This window comes from Arachis ipaensis, chromosome B1, assembly GCF_059453495.1.
Source record: "Arachis ipaensis isolate K30076 ecotype BB chromosome B1, ASM5945349v1, whole genome shotgun sequence".
Taxonomy (NCBI): Eukaryota; Viridiplantae; Streptophyta; class Magnoliopsida; order Fabales; family Fabaceae; genus Arachis; species Arachis ipaensis.
The window spans coordinates 125,988,610-126,009,833 of NC_142436.1; the positions used below are offsets into that span (position 1 = coordinate 125,988,610).

The following is a 21,224-nucleotide window of genomic DNA, read 5'->3' on the forward strand; positions in this document are numbered from 1 at the left end:
GTTGGATTCTGACCTCCCTGCACTCAAAGTAGATTTTCTGGAGCTACAGAACTTGAAATAGCATGCTTCCAATTGCGTTGGAAAGTAGACATCCAGGGCTTTCCCGCAATATATAATAGTCCATACTTTGCACAAGGATAGACGACGTAAACTGGCGTTCAACGCCAGTTCTCTGCCCAATTCTGGCGTCCAGCGCCAGAAAAGGATCAAAAGCTGGAGTTGAACGCCCAAATTGGCACAAAAACTGGCGTTCAACTCCACAAATGGCCTCTGCACGTGAATTGCTTAAATCTCAGCCCCAGCACACACCAAGTGGGCTCCAGAAGTGGATCTCTGCATTATCCATCATAGTTTACTCATTTTTTGTAAACCTAGGCTACTAGTTTAGTATTTAAAACAACTTTTAGAGACTTATTTGGCATCTCATGACATTTTAGATCTGAACTTTGTACTCTTTGACGGCATGAGTCTCTAAACTCCATTGTTGGGGGTGAGGAGCTCTGCTGTGTCTCGATGAATTAATGCAAGTATTTCTGTTTTCTATTCAAACACGCTTGTTCCTATCTAAGATGTTCATTCGCGCTTAATTGTGATGAAGGTGATGATCCGTGACACTCATCACCTTCCTCAAACCATGAACGTGTGCCTGACAACCACCTCCGTTCTATATCCGATTGAATGAGTATCTCTTAGATCTCTTAATCAGAATCTTCGTGGTATAAGCTAGAACTGATGGCGGCATTCAAGAGATTCCGGAAAGTCTAAACCTTGTCTGTGGTATTCCGAGTAGGATTCAATGATTGAGTGACTGTGACGAACCTCAAACTCACGAGTGCTGGGCGTAGTGACAGACGCAAAAGGATAGCAGATCCTATTCCGGCATGATTGAGAACCTGCAGATGATTAGCCGTGCGGTGACAGCGCATTGGGAATCTTTTCACTGGAAGGATGGATGGTAGCCATTGACAACGGTGATCCACCTACACACAGCTTGCCATAGGGGGACGTGCGTGCGTGAATCAGAAGACAGAGGAAAGCAGAGATTCAGAAGACAAAGCATCTCCAAAACTCCAACACATTCTCCATTACTGCATAACAAGTAACCTTTAATTTATGCTCTCTTGTTTATTTGCAATTTAATTGATAAACATAATTGACTTCCTGACTAAGATTTACAAGATAACCATAGATTGCTTCAAACCAACAATCTCCGTGGGATTCGACCCTTACTCACGTGAGGTATTACTTGGACGACCCAGTGCACTTGCTGGTCAGTGGTACGAGTTGTGAAAAGTGTGATTCACAATTCGTGCACCAAGTTTTTGGCACCGTTGCCGGGGATTGTTCGTGTTTGGACAACTAACGGTCTATTTTGTTGCTTAGATTAGGAAAAATTTCTTTTTTTATTTAGAGTCTCTTATTATTGTTCTCGGTTAAAATATATATATATATATATATATATACTTCTTCAAAACAAGTGTTACATTCATAACTCATTTGGCTAGAGCGTTAATCTGTGTTCTTGGTAATTGGGTTAGAATCTTTTATATTCTTTTCAAAACCTTCTTTTTCATAAATAATAATTTCTCTATTAAATTGTGTGCCAAACTTTAAGTTTGGTGTTTTCTTGTTGATTTCCCTTTGGTTTTCGAAAATTTTGGTTTGGTTTTCTAAAAATTTTAAGTTTGGTGTTCTTTCTTCATGTTCTTGTGTTCTTGTGAGTCTTCAAAGTGTTCTTGAGTTTTCCTTGTGTCTTGATCTTAAAATTTTTAAGTTTGGTGTTCCTTGGTGTTTTCCCTCTAAAATTTTCAAAAACAAGGAGCATTAGATCTAAAAATTTTAAGTGGAAATGAACAGTCCAGGAGGACTCTGGGGTCATATGCCAACCCCTCTACTGCTTCATATGGGAGTAGTATCTGCATACCCTCCATTGGAGTCAGTAGCTTTGAGTTGAATCCTCAGCTCATTATCATGGTGCAGCAAAGTTGCCAGTATTCCGGTCTTCCACAGGAAGAACCTACAGAGTTTCTGGCACAATTTTTACAAATTGCTGACACGGTACATGATAAAGAAATAGATCACGATGTCTACAGACTATTACTATTTCCATTTGCTGTAAAAGATCAAGCTAAGAGGTGGTTAAATAACCAACCTAAGGCCAGCATAAGGACATGGAAACAGCTGACAGAAAAATTCCTGAATCAATACTTTCCCCCAAAACGGATGACACAGCTAAGGCTGGACATCCAAGTCTTTGAGCATTAATGGATAGGAGGGCCCAAAGGAATAAAATCCTGGCCTAAGTGGCTAAATCAAGCTGTCCCTAACCATGTGCTTGTGGCATGAAGGTGTCAAGTGAAAAGCTTGAGACTGAGCAGTTAAAGTCGTGGTCCAAAGAAAAAAGAGTGTGCTTAAGAACTCTGGGCACCTCTAACTGGGGACTCTAGCAAAGCTGAGTCACAATCTGAAAAGGTTCACCCAATTAAGTGTCTGTGGCATTTATGTATCCGGTGGTAATACTGGAAAACAAAATGCTTAGGGTCACGGCCAAGACTCATAAAGTAGCTGTGTTCAAGAATCAACATACTGAAATAGGAGAATCAATAACACTATCTGAATTCTGAGTTCCTATGGATGCCAATCATTCTGAACTTCAAAGGATAAAGTGAGTTGCCAAAACTGTTCAGAAGCAAAAAGCTACTAGTCCCACTCATCTAATTGAAACTAATCTTCATTGATATTTTTGAAATTTATTGTATATTCTCTTTTTTTTATCCTATTTTGTTTTTAGTTGCTTGGGGACAAGCAACAATTTAAGTTTGGTGTTGTGATGAGCGGATAATTTATACCCTTTTTGACATTGTTTTTACATAGTTTTTAGTATGTTTTAGTTACTTTTTATTATATTTCTATTAGTTTTTATGAAAAAATTACATTTCTGGACTTTACTATGAGTTTGTGTATTTTTCTATAATTTCAGGTATTTTCTGGCTGAAATTGAGGGACCTGAAAAAAAAGTCTGATTCAGAGGCTGAGAAAGGACTGTAGATGCTGTTGGATTCTGACCCTCCTACACTCGAAGTGGATTTTCTAGAGCTACAGAAGCCCAATTAGTGCGCTCTCAAATGAGTTGGAAAGTAGACATCTTGGGCTTTCTAGAAATATATAATAGTCCATACTTTGCCCGAGATTTTATGGCCCAAACTGGCGTCTAAACGCCAGCCAGAGACCCTTTTCTGGCGTAAAACGCCAGAACTGGCACCAGAACTGGAGTTAAACGTCCAACTGGTATCCAAGCTGGCGTTTAACTCTAGAAAAGGCCTATGCACGTGTAATTCTCAATGCTCAGACCAAGCACACACCAACTGGGCCCCGGAAGTGGATTTCTGCACTATCTGCACTTAGTTACTTATTTTCTGTAATCCTTAGTAACTAGTTTAGTATAAATACCACTTTTAACTATTGTATTCGGGGAGCTTATTCCATTGTTTACATTTGGGAGGCTGGCCACATGGCCATGCCTAGACCTTTTTCTCTTATGTATTTTCTACGGTGGAGTTTCTACACCTCATAGATTAAGGTGCGGAGCTCTGCTGTTCTTGATGAATTAATGCAAGTACTATTGTTTCTCTTTCAATTCACGCTTACTTCTTCTCCAAGATATAATCTCGTAATTAATTCAGTTAAGTCAGAATGAAGGGATGACCCGTGACAATCACCCACTATCTTCGTTACTCACTTAGCCAAGATCCGTGTGCCTGACAACCACAAGCGGTCTACATGATGTTCAATGTAGTCATTGGACGACAACCGGAGTATATTCTCTTGGGTCTCTAATCCACGGATTGAGTCCATGAGATTAGAACCTTCGTGGTATAGGCTAGAACCAATTGGCAGCATTCCTGAGATCCGGAAAGTCTAAACCTTGTCTGTGGTATTCCGAGTAGGATCTGGGACGGGATGACTGTGATGAGCTTCAAACTCGCGAATGTTGGGCGCAGTGACAGTGTGCAAAAGGATAGAGAGATCCTATTCCAATAAAAGTGAGAACCGACAGATGATTAGCCGTGCGGTAGCTGTACCTGGTATTTTTCATCCGAGACGAGAAATCCAATAGTTGATTAGCCGTGCAGAATCCGTACTTGTACCATTTTCACTGAGAGAATCATACAGCTTGCCATGGAAGGGAGCACGCATGATTGGATGAAGACAATAGGAAAGCAGAGGTTCAGAAGCAACAAAGCATCTCCAAACGCTTATCTGAAATTCCCATCAATGAATTACATAAGTATCTTATTTTATTTTATGTTTTATTTATCTTTTAATTATTAAAACCTCATAACCATTTGAATCCGCCTGACTAAGATTTACAAGATGACCATAGCTTGCTTCAAGCCGACAATCTCCGTGGGATCGACCCTTACTCACGTAAGGTATTACTTGGACGACCCAGTGCACTTGCTGGTTAGTTGTGCGGAGTTGTGAAAAGTGTGATCACAATTTTGTGCACCATCTTCTAGCCTAAGTTTTCATGTGATATTAAACATTAACGACGAGAAACCAAAACCATACCTTTGCCGATTCCTGTCTAAGCCAAAAATACCTCAAAATGCCTCTCCTTCACAAATTCAAATTTCCAATTGTTAATTCCACAAGCTCAACCGCTAGAATTTCATTCTAAACCACCATTTGGACTCCAAATAAACAAGAAACACAATCTAATTCACACAATATCACAATAATCAATATAGGGTTCCCAATCTCAATAATTTTCAAGGGTTCAACAGTTTCTTACCTTACCCACGGGTCAATTGGACAAAACCCAGTGATTACCCGCTACTAGAGTTTACTTAAACTATCAAAATCATTCAATTTATCAATACCAAAACTCAATATTTTTGAAATTGAAGAGGAGAAGGCTGGGTGAGAAAATGCATTTTCCTTACCTCGTTGTTTAGATTGTTTTGAAGAGAATTTCGAGACGAACGCGTGGCCGCTGACGGCTCATCAACCGGAGTTGAGAATTAAGAAATATGATTACAAGAAGATTTGGGAGTTAAGGTTTGTGCTTTGGTTCCTCCTTCCCCAATTTCCAGCATGAAAGGGAGGGAAGGCTGGTTCATGGCCTTATATAGTGAGTCTTGGGCCCGATTTGGGTCCGGTCCACCCGGTTGGCCCGTTAACCCGGTTTTGACTAGAATCTTTAAAATTAGTGTCAAAGTTCATATTTTTAATATTTATACTTCTCTAGATTATAAAATTTAATTTCCTAATTTTTTTTAATAATATTTAATTTATTAGCAAATTATTCATCTGTTTTGCAAGGTTTACATCCTACCCACCAAATTAAGAATTTTGTCCCCAAAATTCAGATTTGATTACCTGAAAATAGGTGCGGGTAGTCCTTCCTCACTTCTGATTCAAGTTCCCAAGTGTGTTCCTCAATTCCAGCTCGACTCCAAGCAACTTTTACTAATGTCACTTCCTTTCCATGCAACCGTTTAATACTGGTATCGTCAATTCAAACCGGAGTTACTTGAAGTGTCAGATCCTTTCTCAGTTGAACTAATTCAGGTTCTAGAATGTGGCTGGTGATGAGCGGATATTTTATACGCTTTTTGACATCACTTTCATATAGTTTTTAGTGTGTTTTATTTAGTTTTTATTAAGTTTTTATAGGTATTAGTGTTAAATTCACATTTTTAGATTCTACTATCAGTTTTTGTATTTTTGGACTATTTCAGGTATTTTCTGCTGAAATTGAAGAGCTAGAGTAGAAGTCTGATTCAAAGACAGAGAAAGCACTGCAGATGCTGTCCAAATCTAACCCGCCTGTATTCGGAAGAGGTTTTGTGGAGCTACAGAAGTCCAAAGGGAGCGCTCTCAACGGCTATGGAGACCTGACTTCCAGAGCTTTCCAGCAATATATAATAGTTCATACTTTGCTTCAGATTAGAAGGCCCAAAACTGGTGTCCAACGCCATCTTCCTGCCTCCTTCCAGGCGTCCAGCGCCCAAAGAGCAGAGCCCAGTGTCCAAAGGCCCAGAGAGGACCCCTAGTTGGCATTCCATTCCCAAGGAGCCTCATAGCACGTGGATCTCATTAAAGCTCAGCCCAAACGCTCACCAAGTGGGCCTAAGAAGTGGATTTTAGTACTAAATAAACTGTTATACCCTTACTATTCATCTGTTTAGTATTGAAAGTGTATTTTACATAATCATTCGAACACATCATACACCATTCACGTTTTTCCATTGTATTTTCTCTTCAGCATGAGTTTTTAAACCTCCTAGGTTGAGGGGAGGAGCCCTACTGAATCCTATGAATTAATAAAAGTATTACTGTTTCTCTTCGATTCGTGTTGATCAATTCAAAGATGTATATTCGTTCTTCATCAATATGAATGCGTTGAACTGGCATAAGGTTATCACATTCTACATGGGTTCAGAGTGTGTCTTTCATTGGACCATGATGAACCACCAGCTTGAATATACGTCTCTCAGACGGCAAATCCACGACTTCGTTGGGGACTTCTCGAGACATCAGTTCAGCTGATTTACGGGGAGATTAGGGTCTCTGTGGTAGAGGCTAGAATCCTAAGAAGCTTCATCCTCAATCAGAATGGATCCGCACTAAACTTGGGGTTTAGATCTGGAGGAGTATTGGCAGCTGCTCAAACCAGTGTCAATCACATACAGCCTGCAATTGAAGAAATCACTCACAAGCAAGGAGAGTAGTAGTACCAGAGTTAATTCACAAAGACAAAGCAACTCCAACTCTCAATCTAATTCTATCATCTATTTCTATCCCTGAAAACACATGCTTTACACATCCAACATAAAATCTTCTGATTCTGCCTGACTAAGATCTGCAAGACAACCATAAGCTTGCTTCAAACCACAATCCTCGTGGGATCGACCCTGACTCGCTCAGGTATTACTTGGACGACCCAGTGCACTTGCTGGTACAGTTGTATGAAGGTGTGGGGATTTGTGTACCAGCTGGCATCAGAAGTGTATTTTCGAAGTTGCGAGACGTGAAATACGTCGTGCAAGTTTGAAAGATGCGGTGGTAGAGCTATTCAATATGCCATTGGCCCAATTCTCTTCAAAATCTGAAACGGATCGATATATCGAAGATTCAATTTCTTTGCTTTGATCGCTCCACCTATTCCTGTTGTTGGAGTAACCCTTAGGAATACATGATCTCCTTCATCAAATTCTAACGACTTACGTCTCTGATTGGCACAGCTTTTCTGGCAACTCTGAGCGATAAGCATTTTGTTTCGGATTCTCTTAATTTGTTCTATGGTCTTAGCTACTAACTCAGGCCCAAATAAACTTGACTCTCCAGCTTCATATCAACACAATAGAGATTGGCACTTTCTTCCATACAGATTCGTTCTAATGCTCGCATGGTAACTGTTGTTGTATGCAAACTCCATTAACGGCATATAACAATCCCATTTGCCAGTTGGTCCTGCACACAAGCCATCAATATATCTTCTAGAGTTTGTATCATCTTCTCTGATAATCCATCGATTTGAGGATGGTACGTAGTACTTAGGCTCAATTGAGTTTCAAATGCTCTCTGAAACGCTCCCCAAAATCTTGAAGTGAAATGAGAATCTCTGTCAGAAACTATAGTTGTAGGCATACTATGCAGTCTTACAATCTCCTTGAAATATAAACAGGCAGACTTCGTCAATCGATCCACAATCACCCATATTGCGTCAAATCCTGTCCGAGTCTTCGATAATCCAGACAAAAAGTCCATTGCGATATTTTTCCACTTCTATTGCAGAATTTCTAAAGTTTGTAATGTTTCAGACGATCTCTGGTGTTCAATCTTTACTTTCTGGCAGGTCATACATTTTGAAACATGCCATATCATTCTTCATTTCCGGCCACCAAAACATTGCCTTCAGATCATGATAAATCTTAGTACTCCTTGGATGGATTGAAAACTGACTTTTGTGAGCTTCTGTTAACACGTCATTCCTTAATTTCCCACATTTGGTACACAGATCCTCTCCTTGTACCTCCAAACTCCTTCTATGTCTTGAGTAACCTCTCCTTGTTGCTTTTACTCAATTACTTGCAGCATTTTCTGCAGTTCCTCATCATCCTGCTAAGCCTTCTAAATTTTAGCTTTGAAATCAATGGAGATATGTAACTGATTCAATCACATATCTCCAGCTACTTCTCTAATGCCCAAGTTCAAGTTCTCAAACTCCTTCAGTAATGTTTCTTATTTAAGCATCATCTAAGCAACGTATAATGATTTCTGACTCAAAGCATCTGCCACAACATTAGCTTTTCCTGGATGGTAACTCAACTCGAAATCATATTACTTCAGCAGCTCCATCCACCTTTTCTGGTGCATGTTAAGCTCTTTCTAATTAAAAAGATATTTCAAGCTCTTATGGTTAAAGAAGACTTAAAACTTAACCCCATACAGGTAGTGCCTCCATACCTTTAAGCCAAACACAACCATAGCGAGTTCCAGGTTGTGAGTTGGATAGTTTACTTCTTGCAGTCTCAACTATTGTGAAGCATAAGACAATTCAATCTCTGCTCATCACCCGACACACTTGCCGCTAAAAGCATGAAACCATGACACTTACTTCAACTACAGTTCACCATAACTAAATTCAAGTAATATTCCTTCGTCACCACCTGTCCTTCTGACCCTTCAGACATAAATCGCATTGATCCTTCAGAACAATCGAGCAATACGTGATGCTTTGATAGCCAATCCAAACCCAGAATTAGATTGAGTCCAGTCATCAATAAGAAAATTAAATCATGGATAAAAGCTCAGTGTTTAATTTGAAACGGGACTTGCTGACAGTCTAATCTAGTCACGACAGCTTCAGAGGCAGGAGTATGTACTTGTAAATCATAGGCTAACATGGTTATCCTCAATCCTAACTCACTGGCTTTCTCAAACAATATAAATGAATGTGATGTCCTAGTATCAAACAAAGCAATTAATATTTTACCATTAATTTCCAAATTACCTCTAATCAGAGTGTCTGACCTCTCAGCACCATCCGTCGACATAGTAAACACACGTCCCTGCTACTTAACTCTCCTAGCTTCTTGTCTCTTCCTCTCTGGACAATTCTAGGACAAATTCCTAGCTCCTACATAGTAGTAGCATACACCCAAACCATCTCTGCATAGAGTATTTGGGTGGTATCTGCCACACGTCCTATAAGTCAAGTCATTCGGTGGAATCTGAGCTTGCTTTCCTTTGCCTCTTCCCTGATTGTTGTTATTATTGAATCTTCAGAAATTATTCTAACCCTGAGGTTGTTGCGAATATAGCCTCCTCGCTTGAAGTTTCGACCTCTAGGCGCACAATTTCTCCCTTGATCTCTCCTAACAAAAGCTCAGTGACCGCCCTTGTCTGACATGGCCTTTCTTGCACAATCCTCAGTAACTCGGCTTTTGTTTACCAGTTTAGAAAAAGTTCTGATCTCTATTGGGCCCACTGTTCTCAGAATGTCACTTCGAAGTCCACCTTCGTACTTGATGCACTTCCACTCTTCAAAATCCCCTGGAGCACCCTGACAGATCCTAGAGAACCGACACAATTTCATGAATCGATTGGTGTACTTTGATACTGACATCGAATCCTGCTTCAACTGTAGTAATTCGAGCTCCTTGGCTGTCCTGACTGAATTGGAAAAATACTTCTTATAAAATTCAGCTTGAAAGACATCCTAGAGTATTGCGGCATTGTCTCGCTACAGAAGGCATCGGGTTCCCTGCCACCAATGATGAGCTTTACCCACCAGCTGGTAAGTAGAAAAATCAACACAATGGTCCTCAGGCCCTTGCTATGCTTGCAAAGCTCATTCCATCGCCTAAAACCAATTATCAGCCTCTGTGGGATTTGTGGTTCCTCAAAATATCGGTGGATTTATCTTCATGAAAGTCGCTAAGGTCATCGGCCCATTTCCTCCGTTACCCCCGTTTTCGTTGTTAATTTGCTGACCAAGGACCTCAGCCGTTGCCTGTATAGCAGCCGCCATATTTTCCAGGTAATTCATGAAGTTAACAGGATTATTTGCAGTTGTTTCAGGTTCTGCATTACTATTCTGGCCTCTCCCTCGACCACGACCGCGTCCATGAGACGTCATCTGGTCCCTATTCACACCAAACAATCGATATCAAGGTGATTAGTCTCAATATCTCAAGTCTAGTGCTTTAAAGTCCCAAATACATGCTCATGAACAAGTATGTCACATATATCAGTTAGATATCATAATTAGCATATACACACACACACCCAGAGTATGCCCATATGCATAGTCAATGCATCCCTCAGTCTCTACAGGAACGAACTGCTCTGATACCATAATGTAACACCCTACCACACAGAGCCTTATGCTTAAGTCGTAAAGCACAGGTGGCGAGGTATTACGGCCTTTAGAAGAGAAGACATACATACATACATATATATATATATATATATATATATAGTTGAAAGAAAACCATAACGAGGAGCCTTAAAGAACAAGCTAAACAAAATCGAAACCGAAGATCGGATCACTCTCGTAAGGATAAGCAAGATAGTAAGAAAGCTAAAACATATATATACATATATCAGAGTTCCAAAAATATAGATATCAAGCTCCAGACTCGACCTGCGAAGCTAAGGCCGGTCACAATATTTTTCAAGCAAGTTCAATAAAAAGCTCGAACTCAAATCAATGGGATGCCCTATAAAAAAAATAGCTTGGAAATTAATTATTTTGACTAAGCTTATTATGTATGTATGTATGTATATGTATATACATACATACATACATACATACATACATACATACATACATACATACATACATACATACATACATAATAAGCTTAGTCAAAATAATTAATTTCCAAGCTATTTTTTTTATAGGGCATCCCATTGATTTGAGTTAGAGCTTTTTATTGAACTTGCTTGAAAAATATTGTGGAACATAGATGAGAACTAGAATACACACCCAAGTGAGATTTGAGCTTTTATGTGTGCTTGCATTATATTAACCACTATTTTCATTCTTGTATGTTATTCTCTTTCTATAATTGCAATGTTTGACTTGTTTAATTCTTTATGTCCAATATTTTATGTATGAATGCATTTACATGATTGAGGCCTTTATTTTATTTGAGCTCACTCATCCAAATGGCCGTACCCTTTTATCTACCTTTGTTAACCAATTTTGAGCCTATTTAATCCCCTTTTGTTCTTACTTTTAGCACATTATTAACACTAAATCAAAAACAATAAATGTCCTTATTTTGAATCTTTGATTAGCTTAAGCTAGTGAAGGTGTGCATCATCTAAGTGTGGAAAAATTTGGAAACATTGGTAGAGAAAAAATGGATATTTTGCATTTTTTTATTGAAATATTTTAGGAATTGGGTACATACTCATGCATTGAATGTAAACCATATGCATCAACCTTCTTGTATATATTATGTTATTAAAAAAAAGAAAAAAAAAAGAAAAAGAGAAAAAACGAGAAAACAATAAAAAGGGAACATATGTTATCCCAAAAAGAAAAGTTTGAGAAATAAATGCATATGTGATATGAATTAAAAGAATGCATGAGTGTATGAAAAAAGTGAATAATCGATAGTTAGGTTTTGCATTAGATTTGAATAGGTTGTCATAGGTTAGGTGGGAGTTTAAGTTAATCAAAAATTTAATTTCAAGTCCACTTAGCCAAATACAATCTTACCTTGACCCTAGCCCCATTACAACCCTTGAAAAGACCTCATGATACTTGTATGCATACATTGAATAACTGTTTATTGTTAGATGAAAAACAAGTCTTGAAAAGTAAGATTAGAAGAGAACTGAGTGAATTAACCCTATACACTTGAGCGATTAGAGAATATACACATCCGGTGAGGGGTTTGATTGCTCAATTTTATGTTTCCACCTTTTACTTATTTTGTTGCAAGTTGTTACAATCTTTTGGAGCTCAAATGGATTTATGGGAATTGTATTGATTGCTACATTGTTTAAGCCCTCTTTATTTATATGTTTTCTTAGAAATTGATTTGTTTTGACCAAGTAGATACATATATAGATACAAGTATATAGATAGAATAGATATAAATAGTGTACTTTTAATAAATGTTGAATATCCCTTGATCTTATCTTTCTTGATGTTTAGCATGAGAACATGCCATTGTTTAAGTGTGAAGAGGTTGATAAATCCATATTTTATGATGAATTTTGGGTTGAAAAGAGTAGAATTTATCAACTTATCTTTCATTTATTCATAGAAAATGCATAGTTTTATGAATTTCTCCTAATTGTGCGTAATTGTGAAAAATATGCTTTTTATGCTTGAAAATTGTCAAATTTAATTCACTGTTATTCCATTTGATGTCTTGATGTGTTTGTTTGAGTGATTTAAGGTTTAGAAGGGACGGATGGCTTGAAGAAATGAAGAAAAAGTATGCAAAGGTGGAGAATTCATGAAGAAATAAAGGTTGGACATTTTCATGGTTGTGCATACGCATGCCTTGTGCGTACGCATTTCCTTGAATTTGTGCGTACACATGGCTTGTGTGTACACATGAGTAGTAGTACGTGATTTACTTAAGTAAACATGTGGCTTATGATTTCAAGCTCATTTTGGGCTCAATCCAACTCATTTCTGATGCATATGGAGGCAAGACTCAAGGAGGATGAACCAAGTAGCATAGTAGTAGTGTAGAACCATGTTTTAGGAAGAAATCCTAGAGAGATAAGCTCTCTATTCTCTCTTATCTCTAGGAATTTAGTGTTTTTAGGTTAATTTCTCCTTAGTTTAGGTTTTAATTCTTATTTTAGTGTAGTTTTCTTTATATTTTCATGTTTTCTTTACTGGTTAGTTTCTTTATTTTATCAATTTTAGTTTATGAACACTTGTTTGAATTTTATTTTCCTTTAATGCAATTTTATGTTTTCATGTTTATTGATGTTTGCTTAAGTTGTTATTATTGTTTTCTTGCTTAGGTTATTAGTTATAGATTTTATAATTCTTGCAATTTACCAGGTTTTCCTTTTATGCATTCCAAGTGTTTGTTGAAATGCCTTTCTTAGTTTTAGATTAGAATTTTGCATTCTTGGCATAGAATTGAAGACTTAAGTGACCTTGAGTCATTGATGTCCAATATTGATTTATAATTTAGGATTGTTAGTTGGTTTTGTTTCCACTGACGCTAGTCTTTCACTAAGTCTAATTAGTGAGTTGGCTAAGACTTGTGGATTAAGATCAATTATGCCTATTTGACTTTTTTTCGATGTTTGGGGATGAAGAAGTGAATCAATTCTTCTTAATTGCCATGTTTGTGGTCAATGACTTGGATAGGAACCCTTGGTGGATTTTGTCAATTTTTCTCCCATTTATTCACTAAAATAACATGGTTTCATGAATTTCTCCTAATTGTGCTTAATGGTAAAAAACATGCTTTTTAGGCCTTTAATTAGTCAAATTTAATTCACTTTTTATTCCAATCGATGCCTTGATATGTTTGTTAGTGATTTCAGGATTAAAAGGGCAAGGAATGGATCAAGAAAGTAAAGAGGAAAGCATGCAAGATGGAGAATTCATGGAAAATAAGGATTTGGAAGATTCAGGGCGACGCGTACGAGTGAAGAAGAAACTCGTTAAGGCGACGCGTACGCGTGAGCCATGCTGATGTGAGAATTTATGTTGATCTAGAATTTCACAAAAATATAATCTCGTTGCAAGCATAGTCTAGACCAACAATTAAAGGTCAATCAAAGTTTAAATCAAAGATATCACAATTCAAATCAAATAACCAAGAGTATTCAAACTCCCGTGTCGTTCTCCCTAGGAATTGCAATGAAATGTTCAATTATTGGCTATGAGAGCAAAGGGGTTTTGATGGCGATTGACAAGAAATTTAAAAGGCAAGAAATTAAATAAGCATGCAAGAGAATTAAAGCTCAAAGCAAGTAAATCAAAAATGGAATTCAAGTGGCAAAAAGGACTCTTGGTAAGGATTGGGGAATTGAGGATTCCTATCATAATCATAGACCACAAACATGATAATTGCTAAGAATTAATTCAAATTAGTCTGTCCTAACATCGAGGATAAGTCAAAAGGGTATAATTGATCTCAATCCACAAATTCTAATCAACTCACTAATTAACTTAGTGAAAGATTAGCGTTAGTGGAAACCAAACTAACAATCCTAACATCGAATGGACATCTATGATTTAAGGTCACCTAATTATCCAATTCCAAGCCAAGAATGTGAAAAACTATATAAAAATTAGAAGAGACATTTTATCAAATACCTAACATGCATAAAAAGAAAAATGTCATAAATTGCAATAAAAATAAATTCTATAACTACCAATTGCAATAAAATGATAATAACAACTCAAATAAGCATTAAAGAAACATAAAAACGTCAAAATTGCATTAAATGAAATTAAAAGTGACAAGTGTGTTTAAAGAACTAAAGTGGCATGAAAGCAACATTAACAAAGGAAACTAAGAGATTAAAGGCAATAAAACATGAAAATGTAAATGAAACTACATTAAAACAAGAATTAAAGAAATAAATTAAAGAGAAAATAAAGCTAAAAACCCTAATTCTAAAGGGAAAGGGGAGCTTCTCTCCCTAGAAAACTAAACAAAACATGTACAAAACTAAACCTAATTGCTCTCCCCTTCATCCTTCTTCAATTTGGCTTGAAATAGCTTCAGAAATGTGTTGGATTGGGTTTTGTGGGCCCAAAAATCGCTGCCAGCGAGTTGCAATTAATGAGGTCACGTGCCAAGACTTGTGCGTACGCACACTTAAACTTATGTCCACTATAGCAAATTGTATATCATTTTGAAGCCCCGGAAGTTAGCTTTCCAATGCCGCTGAAACCGCCTTATTTGGACCTCTGTAACTCAGGTTATGATCAATTTAGTATCGAGAGGTCAGGACTGACAACTTTACAAATCCTTCATTTCTTGAATTTTTCCACTTTGCATGCTTTACTTCCACTTCTTCAAGTCATTCTTGCCTTCAAAACCTTAAATCACTCAAACAAATATATCAAGACACTGAATGGGAGAAAAGTGAATTAAAATTAGCAATTTAAGCATGAAAAATATATTTTTCACAATTAAGCACAATTAGAAAAGAATTCACAAAAGCATGCTATTTCAATAGATAAGTGCAAGAAAAGTCAATGAAATCCACCCAAATAGAGCAAATAAATACCATAAAATGTGGATTCATCACATCCCCACACTTAAATAATAGCATGTCCTCATGCTATACCAAAGAAAGATAAGAAGGGGAAACAACATTTATTTAATGTAGCTAACTATATTCAATCTATCTACATGTATGTAGCTATCTATATGTAATCTATCTATATGTATTTAACTAGTCCAAAGAAATCAATTTCCAAGAAAGTATCTATATACAACCAAGGGCTAAAGCAATTATAACCAAATCCTATTCACAATTGAATTTAGTCATATAAAAGAATTTAACCAAACTTGCAAGATAAGCAATAATTATAAGTGAAAATATGGAATTAAGTAATTGAACCCTCACCGGATATGTGTATGCACTCTAGTCAGTCAAGTGTTTAGGGTCAATTCACTCAATTCTCCTCTAATCATGCTTTCAAAAGTTTGTTCTTCATCTAACCAATCAACAAGTATTTAATGTACATATGCAAAAATCATGAGGTCTTTTTAAGGTTGTAATGGGACTAAGGGTAAAGATAAAGATATACATATGGCTAAGTGAGCTTGCATTTGAATCTTTGATTAACCTAAGCTCTCACCTAACACATACACAACCTATACAATTCTAATATCAAGCTTAGCTACCCATAATCTCACTTTTACATATACATAAACTCATGCATCAAATTCAATTCCATCACATATGCATTGATTATTATTGAATTTCTCATTGGGGTAATTTTGTCCCTCTTTTCATTATTTCTTTTTTTTTCCTCTTTCTTTTATTTCTTTTTTTTTTCAAGAACGTAATATATATATACCAACACATTAATGCATATGGTTTCTATAATATTACATGAGTATGCACCCCAAATTTCCAAAATTTTTCAACAAGAATAAAACATCTATTTATCAACCAAAATTCTCACATTTTTTCCACACTTAAACATCACACACTCTCACTAGCTTAAGCTACTCAAAATTCAAATAAAGGACATTTCATTATTTTTCACTCAAGGTTAATGATGTGGCAAAATAAAGAACAAAAAGGGGACATTCATAAGCTCAAAGTGGCAAACAAAGGTGAATGAAATAGTAGGCTATTTGGGTTAAGTGAGCTATAAAGAAATAATGGCCTCAATCACATAATTGCATAAATATACATTAAACAATAGATATATAGAATTAAAAAACCAAAGATTACAATCATAGAGAAGAGCAACACACAAAAATGAAATAAGTGGTCAAATGGTGTAACCACACAATAAGGCTCAGAATCTCACAAGTTGTATGTTCTTTAACTCAAAAACCATATTCCACAATGTATAAATCATGCAAGTTTCCATGAAAAATTTTAACTCAATTCAATTTGAATTTCAATGCCCTTCATAAAAAGTAAGTTTCTTGAAAATTTCATTAAATTGACTAGCATTTATTCTATATGTATATAATGTGATTGGATGGAAAAGGTAAAAAATCCTAAGTTAAATTCCTAATTTCAATCAAACCAAAATAGCAAGTGTATAGGAAATCAAACTTAGGTGCAATTATCACATCATCCCAAATCACAATCAAGACTAAGAACCAAAAAGCATATGTAAAAGCTAAAATTAAAAGCAAAATGTCAAAATATGCATAACTACTATATAATACTAAGTTATGTACAAGCAAAATTAAAAAGTGCAATAAACTAAGTAAAAAGTTTCTCAAAAGGATAAAATATATACAAAGTACAAAAAAAACATAAAAAGAAACTACACTAAAAGTGTTTGAAAATGAAGATTGTCACCCAAAATATGCTTGTTGAAGTTGCACAACCTCCCCACACTTAAGATGTGGCACCGTCCTCGGTGCTCAAGATCATGCGGAGTGGAAAGAGTCGTCACTGGGTCACCTCCACCTTCAGCTGGTGGGTTAGGCCATAGAGTGGTTGCAAGAGTGATGGTGGTGCTGAAAACGAAAGAGCTAAGTCACAAAACAGCATATGAAGTGAACAGATAATAAAAATTTGAATGGAAGCATACATGAGAATCAAATTAAATCAAACACAAACAACTTCCAATCAAATTCAGGACATGAGGAAAGCTAACTTGCTTGTTTATCAAAGAATAAAAGAAGGAAGGAGCATTGTTACTATGCACAACGAGAAAGAAAACAGTTAAAAGTTAAAAGTTAATGTTAGTTGAAAAGTAAAAAGAAAGTTAAAAGTTAAAAGTTATGTTAGTAAAAAGGAAAATGGTTAATTGAAAGTGAAAAGAAAAGTTAGATGAAAAAGACAAGCAAAGTTAAAAGTTAGGCAAAGAAAAAGAAAAATTAGTTGAAAAGGAAACAAAGGTAGAAAATCAAGTGAAAAGGAGGGAAAAAAATTAGTTAAAGAAATGAAAACAAGCAAAAATTCAAAAATTAGGTGCATAGTCAAAAGTTCCTTAATTCCAAAAAGTTTCAAAAGTTTCAAAACAAGCAAGTTTGTATTCACTTCTCAACAATTCAAAATGCCAAAACAAGTGATGCACATGTATGTGTAGAGCACATAATCAAGTAAATATCAATCACAAGTAAATTGGCATAATTTGAAGCAATTTGGTGTTGGCAAGTTAAAACTATTGAGAATAAGTTACTCAAGGAACATTCAAACACCAAATTCCAATGAAGCATAAAAGTCACAAGTTGAAACAAGAATTGAAAACCTCATGATCTAAGTGACTTAATGAAAGTTAGGCAAAAATAAAATGAATCAATTCAGCCACTTAGATTTAAAACCTTCAATCTTGTGAGTTTATGCAAAAAAAGTTTAAAATCTCAAAAAAATTCAAGTTTATGGTCAATTTAAAAAAAAAAAATTCACTTGAACTATTCAATGCATAGAAGTAAATTAGCATTACAAACAAGCAAAGAATGTTAGAAGCATGACCAAAACTTGCAAAGAAGTTCTTGAGGCAATCAGAAATCATGTAGCAAACAAGGGTCTCTTTTGACACAGAAATTCGTCAAATAGAACTTGTTGGTTCAAACAACACAATGCAGCTTAATTGAGCAACCAAATAGAATAGCAGCGGAGTAGTGAATGCAAAAACCTCAACATCCAACAACCAAAACAAAGAAGCAATCAACCGGATAGTCACTTAATTGAGTTAACAACAGTTGAAAACCAAAAGCAATGAAATACCAACTCAATCAATTAATTGAATCAAAGATGAATATTGAAAACAGATTAAGATAAATTCCGGCAGCATTTCAGTTTCAGCAGTAAATTGGCCTATTTTCCAATTCAACCAATCAAAATCAAATTCCATATGAATTCTTTGACAGTTAAAAACACAAAAAATCATAATGAATTCATAAGAAGTAAGTAAATAAGCCAATTCCAGCAAGAAAACATGAGAAAACAATTAAAACCAATCCAACCAGCAAGAAGCATAGCAGCACTCAGCAGAACAGCAATCAATGGCCCATCATACAGCACCCACAACAGTAAAATGAACAACCCAGCAGCAATGAGCAACTCGAATTCAAAAATTTATCAAAAACATCATCACTGCAACAGCCATATCTAGGAATCGTTTGTTTCAAAAACCAGCCACCAACAAGAAAAAGCAACAATTAACAACAGGGCAGCATTCTGTTCTTTGATTTTAACAACCAATCACAAGTATTCAACATGAATTTAAATAACTAAGCATCACTGAATCAAACAATGAAGTTCAAATTGAAATAGGAATTCAGCAGCAATCACAATTGAAATTTACAACAGCCTTCAGCAAGAGTAGAGCAGCAATAAAACTATGCAGTAGCATGAACAAATCAATTCAGCACAGGGCAAATCAATGAAAGAGCAACATTCCAAACAACATTATTAATCAAAACAAACCTAAATCCACTATCCACGCCAGATTCTCTAACACCCTAATCAACTAAAGATGCATTTCTAACTAAATTAAGCTAAAAAAATTAACTAGCAGTAAACTAATGATTGAAACAGAACTCAATTAAAGAAAAACGTGAACCTGGGAAGCAGAATTGGAACAGAGGAAGGGAAGGGAAGAAGAAGGTTGATGATGGTCAGTGAACGGCTGGAGCAACTCAGCTGGCCTGGTGGTGGAGCTGCTCTAATGGCAGCAGCGGAGGAGGGGCGCAGCAAAGAAACAGGGGCCTTACCCTGTTCTAGCCTTCGAAGGCAGTGAAGAGCAACAGGGGGAAGAAGCTCGTGTCTGGGAGGAAAGAGGGTTGGGTCGCCGTGGCTCGTCGATGGAGGAGGCTACGGTGGTTCGCGGTGGTGGTTCGGCCGGGAGAGGAGGCGCGAGGGTAACGTCGCGATGGCACTAGGCTCGGTGGAAGCTAGAAGAGGGAAAGGGGAAGAGAAAGGGGCGTGGCGATGTGGGTTATCGCCGGCGATTGTGGTGAAGGGAGGTGGCTGTGGCGGCGCTGAGGTGATGATGATGGTGAAGACGATGGAGGTTATGGTGGCTGGGAAGAGACGCGAGCTGGAGGCGGCTCGCGATGGTGGTTCGGCCATGGGTCAGTGGTGAGGGGAAGAGGAAGAAAGAGAGAGATGTGGTGGCTCTGTGTCGGCTGTGGGTGACAGACGCCGGCTGCGGTGGTGATGACTGGAGGCTGAGGCGAGGCTAGGGTTCGGAGTTCGGATAGGGGGAAGGTGGGGCTCTGGCGGAAGGTGAGACAGGGAAGGTGGTTCTGGGCGGCACTAGGGTACCGCGAAGATTCAGGAATGGGGAACAGAAAAGGGATGAGAGAGGAGATGAGAGAAGAGAGGGGAAAGGGCACGGCGGTCGCCGGCGGTTGTGGTGGCGGGTGGTTCGACGCTGGTGATTCTGGTGGTTGGAGAACTCGAAACGGAGAAGAGGAGGGCTTATGGTGGCTCAGGGAATAGGAAAAGAGAAGGGAAGGAAGAGTAGGGGGATGCGAACGCACCAACTCTGCGGGTGCTCCCAGCAGAAGGGGATGAATTGGGGGTGCGTACTAATGTTCATTCGTGCGTACGCACGGACAGAAAAATGGGCAACAGTGCGTATGCATATGTTGTGCCAACGTTGTGAGCAGAAAGTGTGCATGAGAGTGTACGTTCGCACTAGGTATGTGCGAATGCACAGAGTGATTTTTTTTTTTTTCAAAAAAGATTTAACCCAACATTCTAATATGCATATAAATAAAAAATTAACAAAAATATGCAATTATTCACATTAATTTTAAAATTAATCTAAAATTTTATTTTTCAAATCAAAATCATGGGACAATGTACTAGTAATATGCACAAACAAAAGTCTATCAAAACTATTTTAACCATTTAAAATTTAATTAAAAATTTTAAACATGCAATTTAAGTTAAAAAGACAATTTAAATAAAATTACTAACTATTCACATAAGCATTTGAAAACAAAAATTTATTAAGACAAGCTAACAACTAAGAGATATATTTACAAGCAAAAACAAGCAGCCAATCAAAAACAAACAATTCACAAATTCACATATTAACAATAGCCAACAATGTAATACCATTCCAATCCCCGGCAACGACGCCAAAAAGTTGATGTGAGAATTTATGTTGATCTAGAATTTCACAAAAATAGAATCTCGTTGCAAGCATAGTCTAGACCAACAATTAACTCTCAATCAAAGTTTAAATCAAAGATATCACAATTCAAAGCAAATAACCAAGAGTATTCAAACTCCCGGGTCGTTCTCCCTAGGAATTGCAATGAAATGTTCAATTATTGGCTATGAGGGCAAGGGGGTTTTGATGGCAATTGACAAGAAATTTAAAAGGCAAGAAATTAAATAAACATGCAAGAGAATTAAAGCTCAAAGCAAGTAAATCAAAAATGGAATTCAAGTGGCAAAAAGGACTCTTGGTAAGGATTGGGGAATTGAGGATTCCTATCATAATCATAGACCACAAACATGATAATTGCTAAGAATTAATCCCAATTAGTCTATCCTAACATTAAGAATAAGTCAAAAGGGCATAATTGATCTCAATCCAC

The 21,224-nt window shown here is 37.0% G+C and overlaps 1 long non-coding RNA gene across 1 annotated transcript; it reads right to left on the minus strand.

Moving 5' to 3' along the window:
- Positions 1 to 14,426: 14,426 nt before the first annotated feature.
- Positions 14,427 to 20,287, minus strand: LOC107633358 (uncharacterized). The gene is made up of 3 exons (XR_001618723.3): positions 19,232 to 20,287; positions 17,017 to 17,177; positions 14,427 to 15,058 (listed from the first exon to the last, which is right to left on the minus strand). It is a non-coding gene; the product is annotated as an uncharacterized LOC107633358 (long non-coding RNA).
- Positions 20,288 to 21,224: the final 937 nt, after the last annotated feature.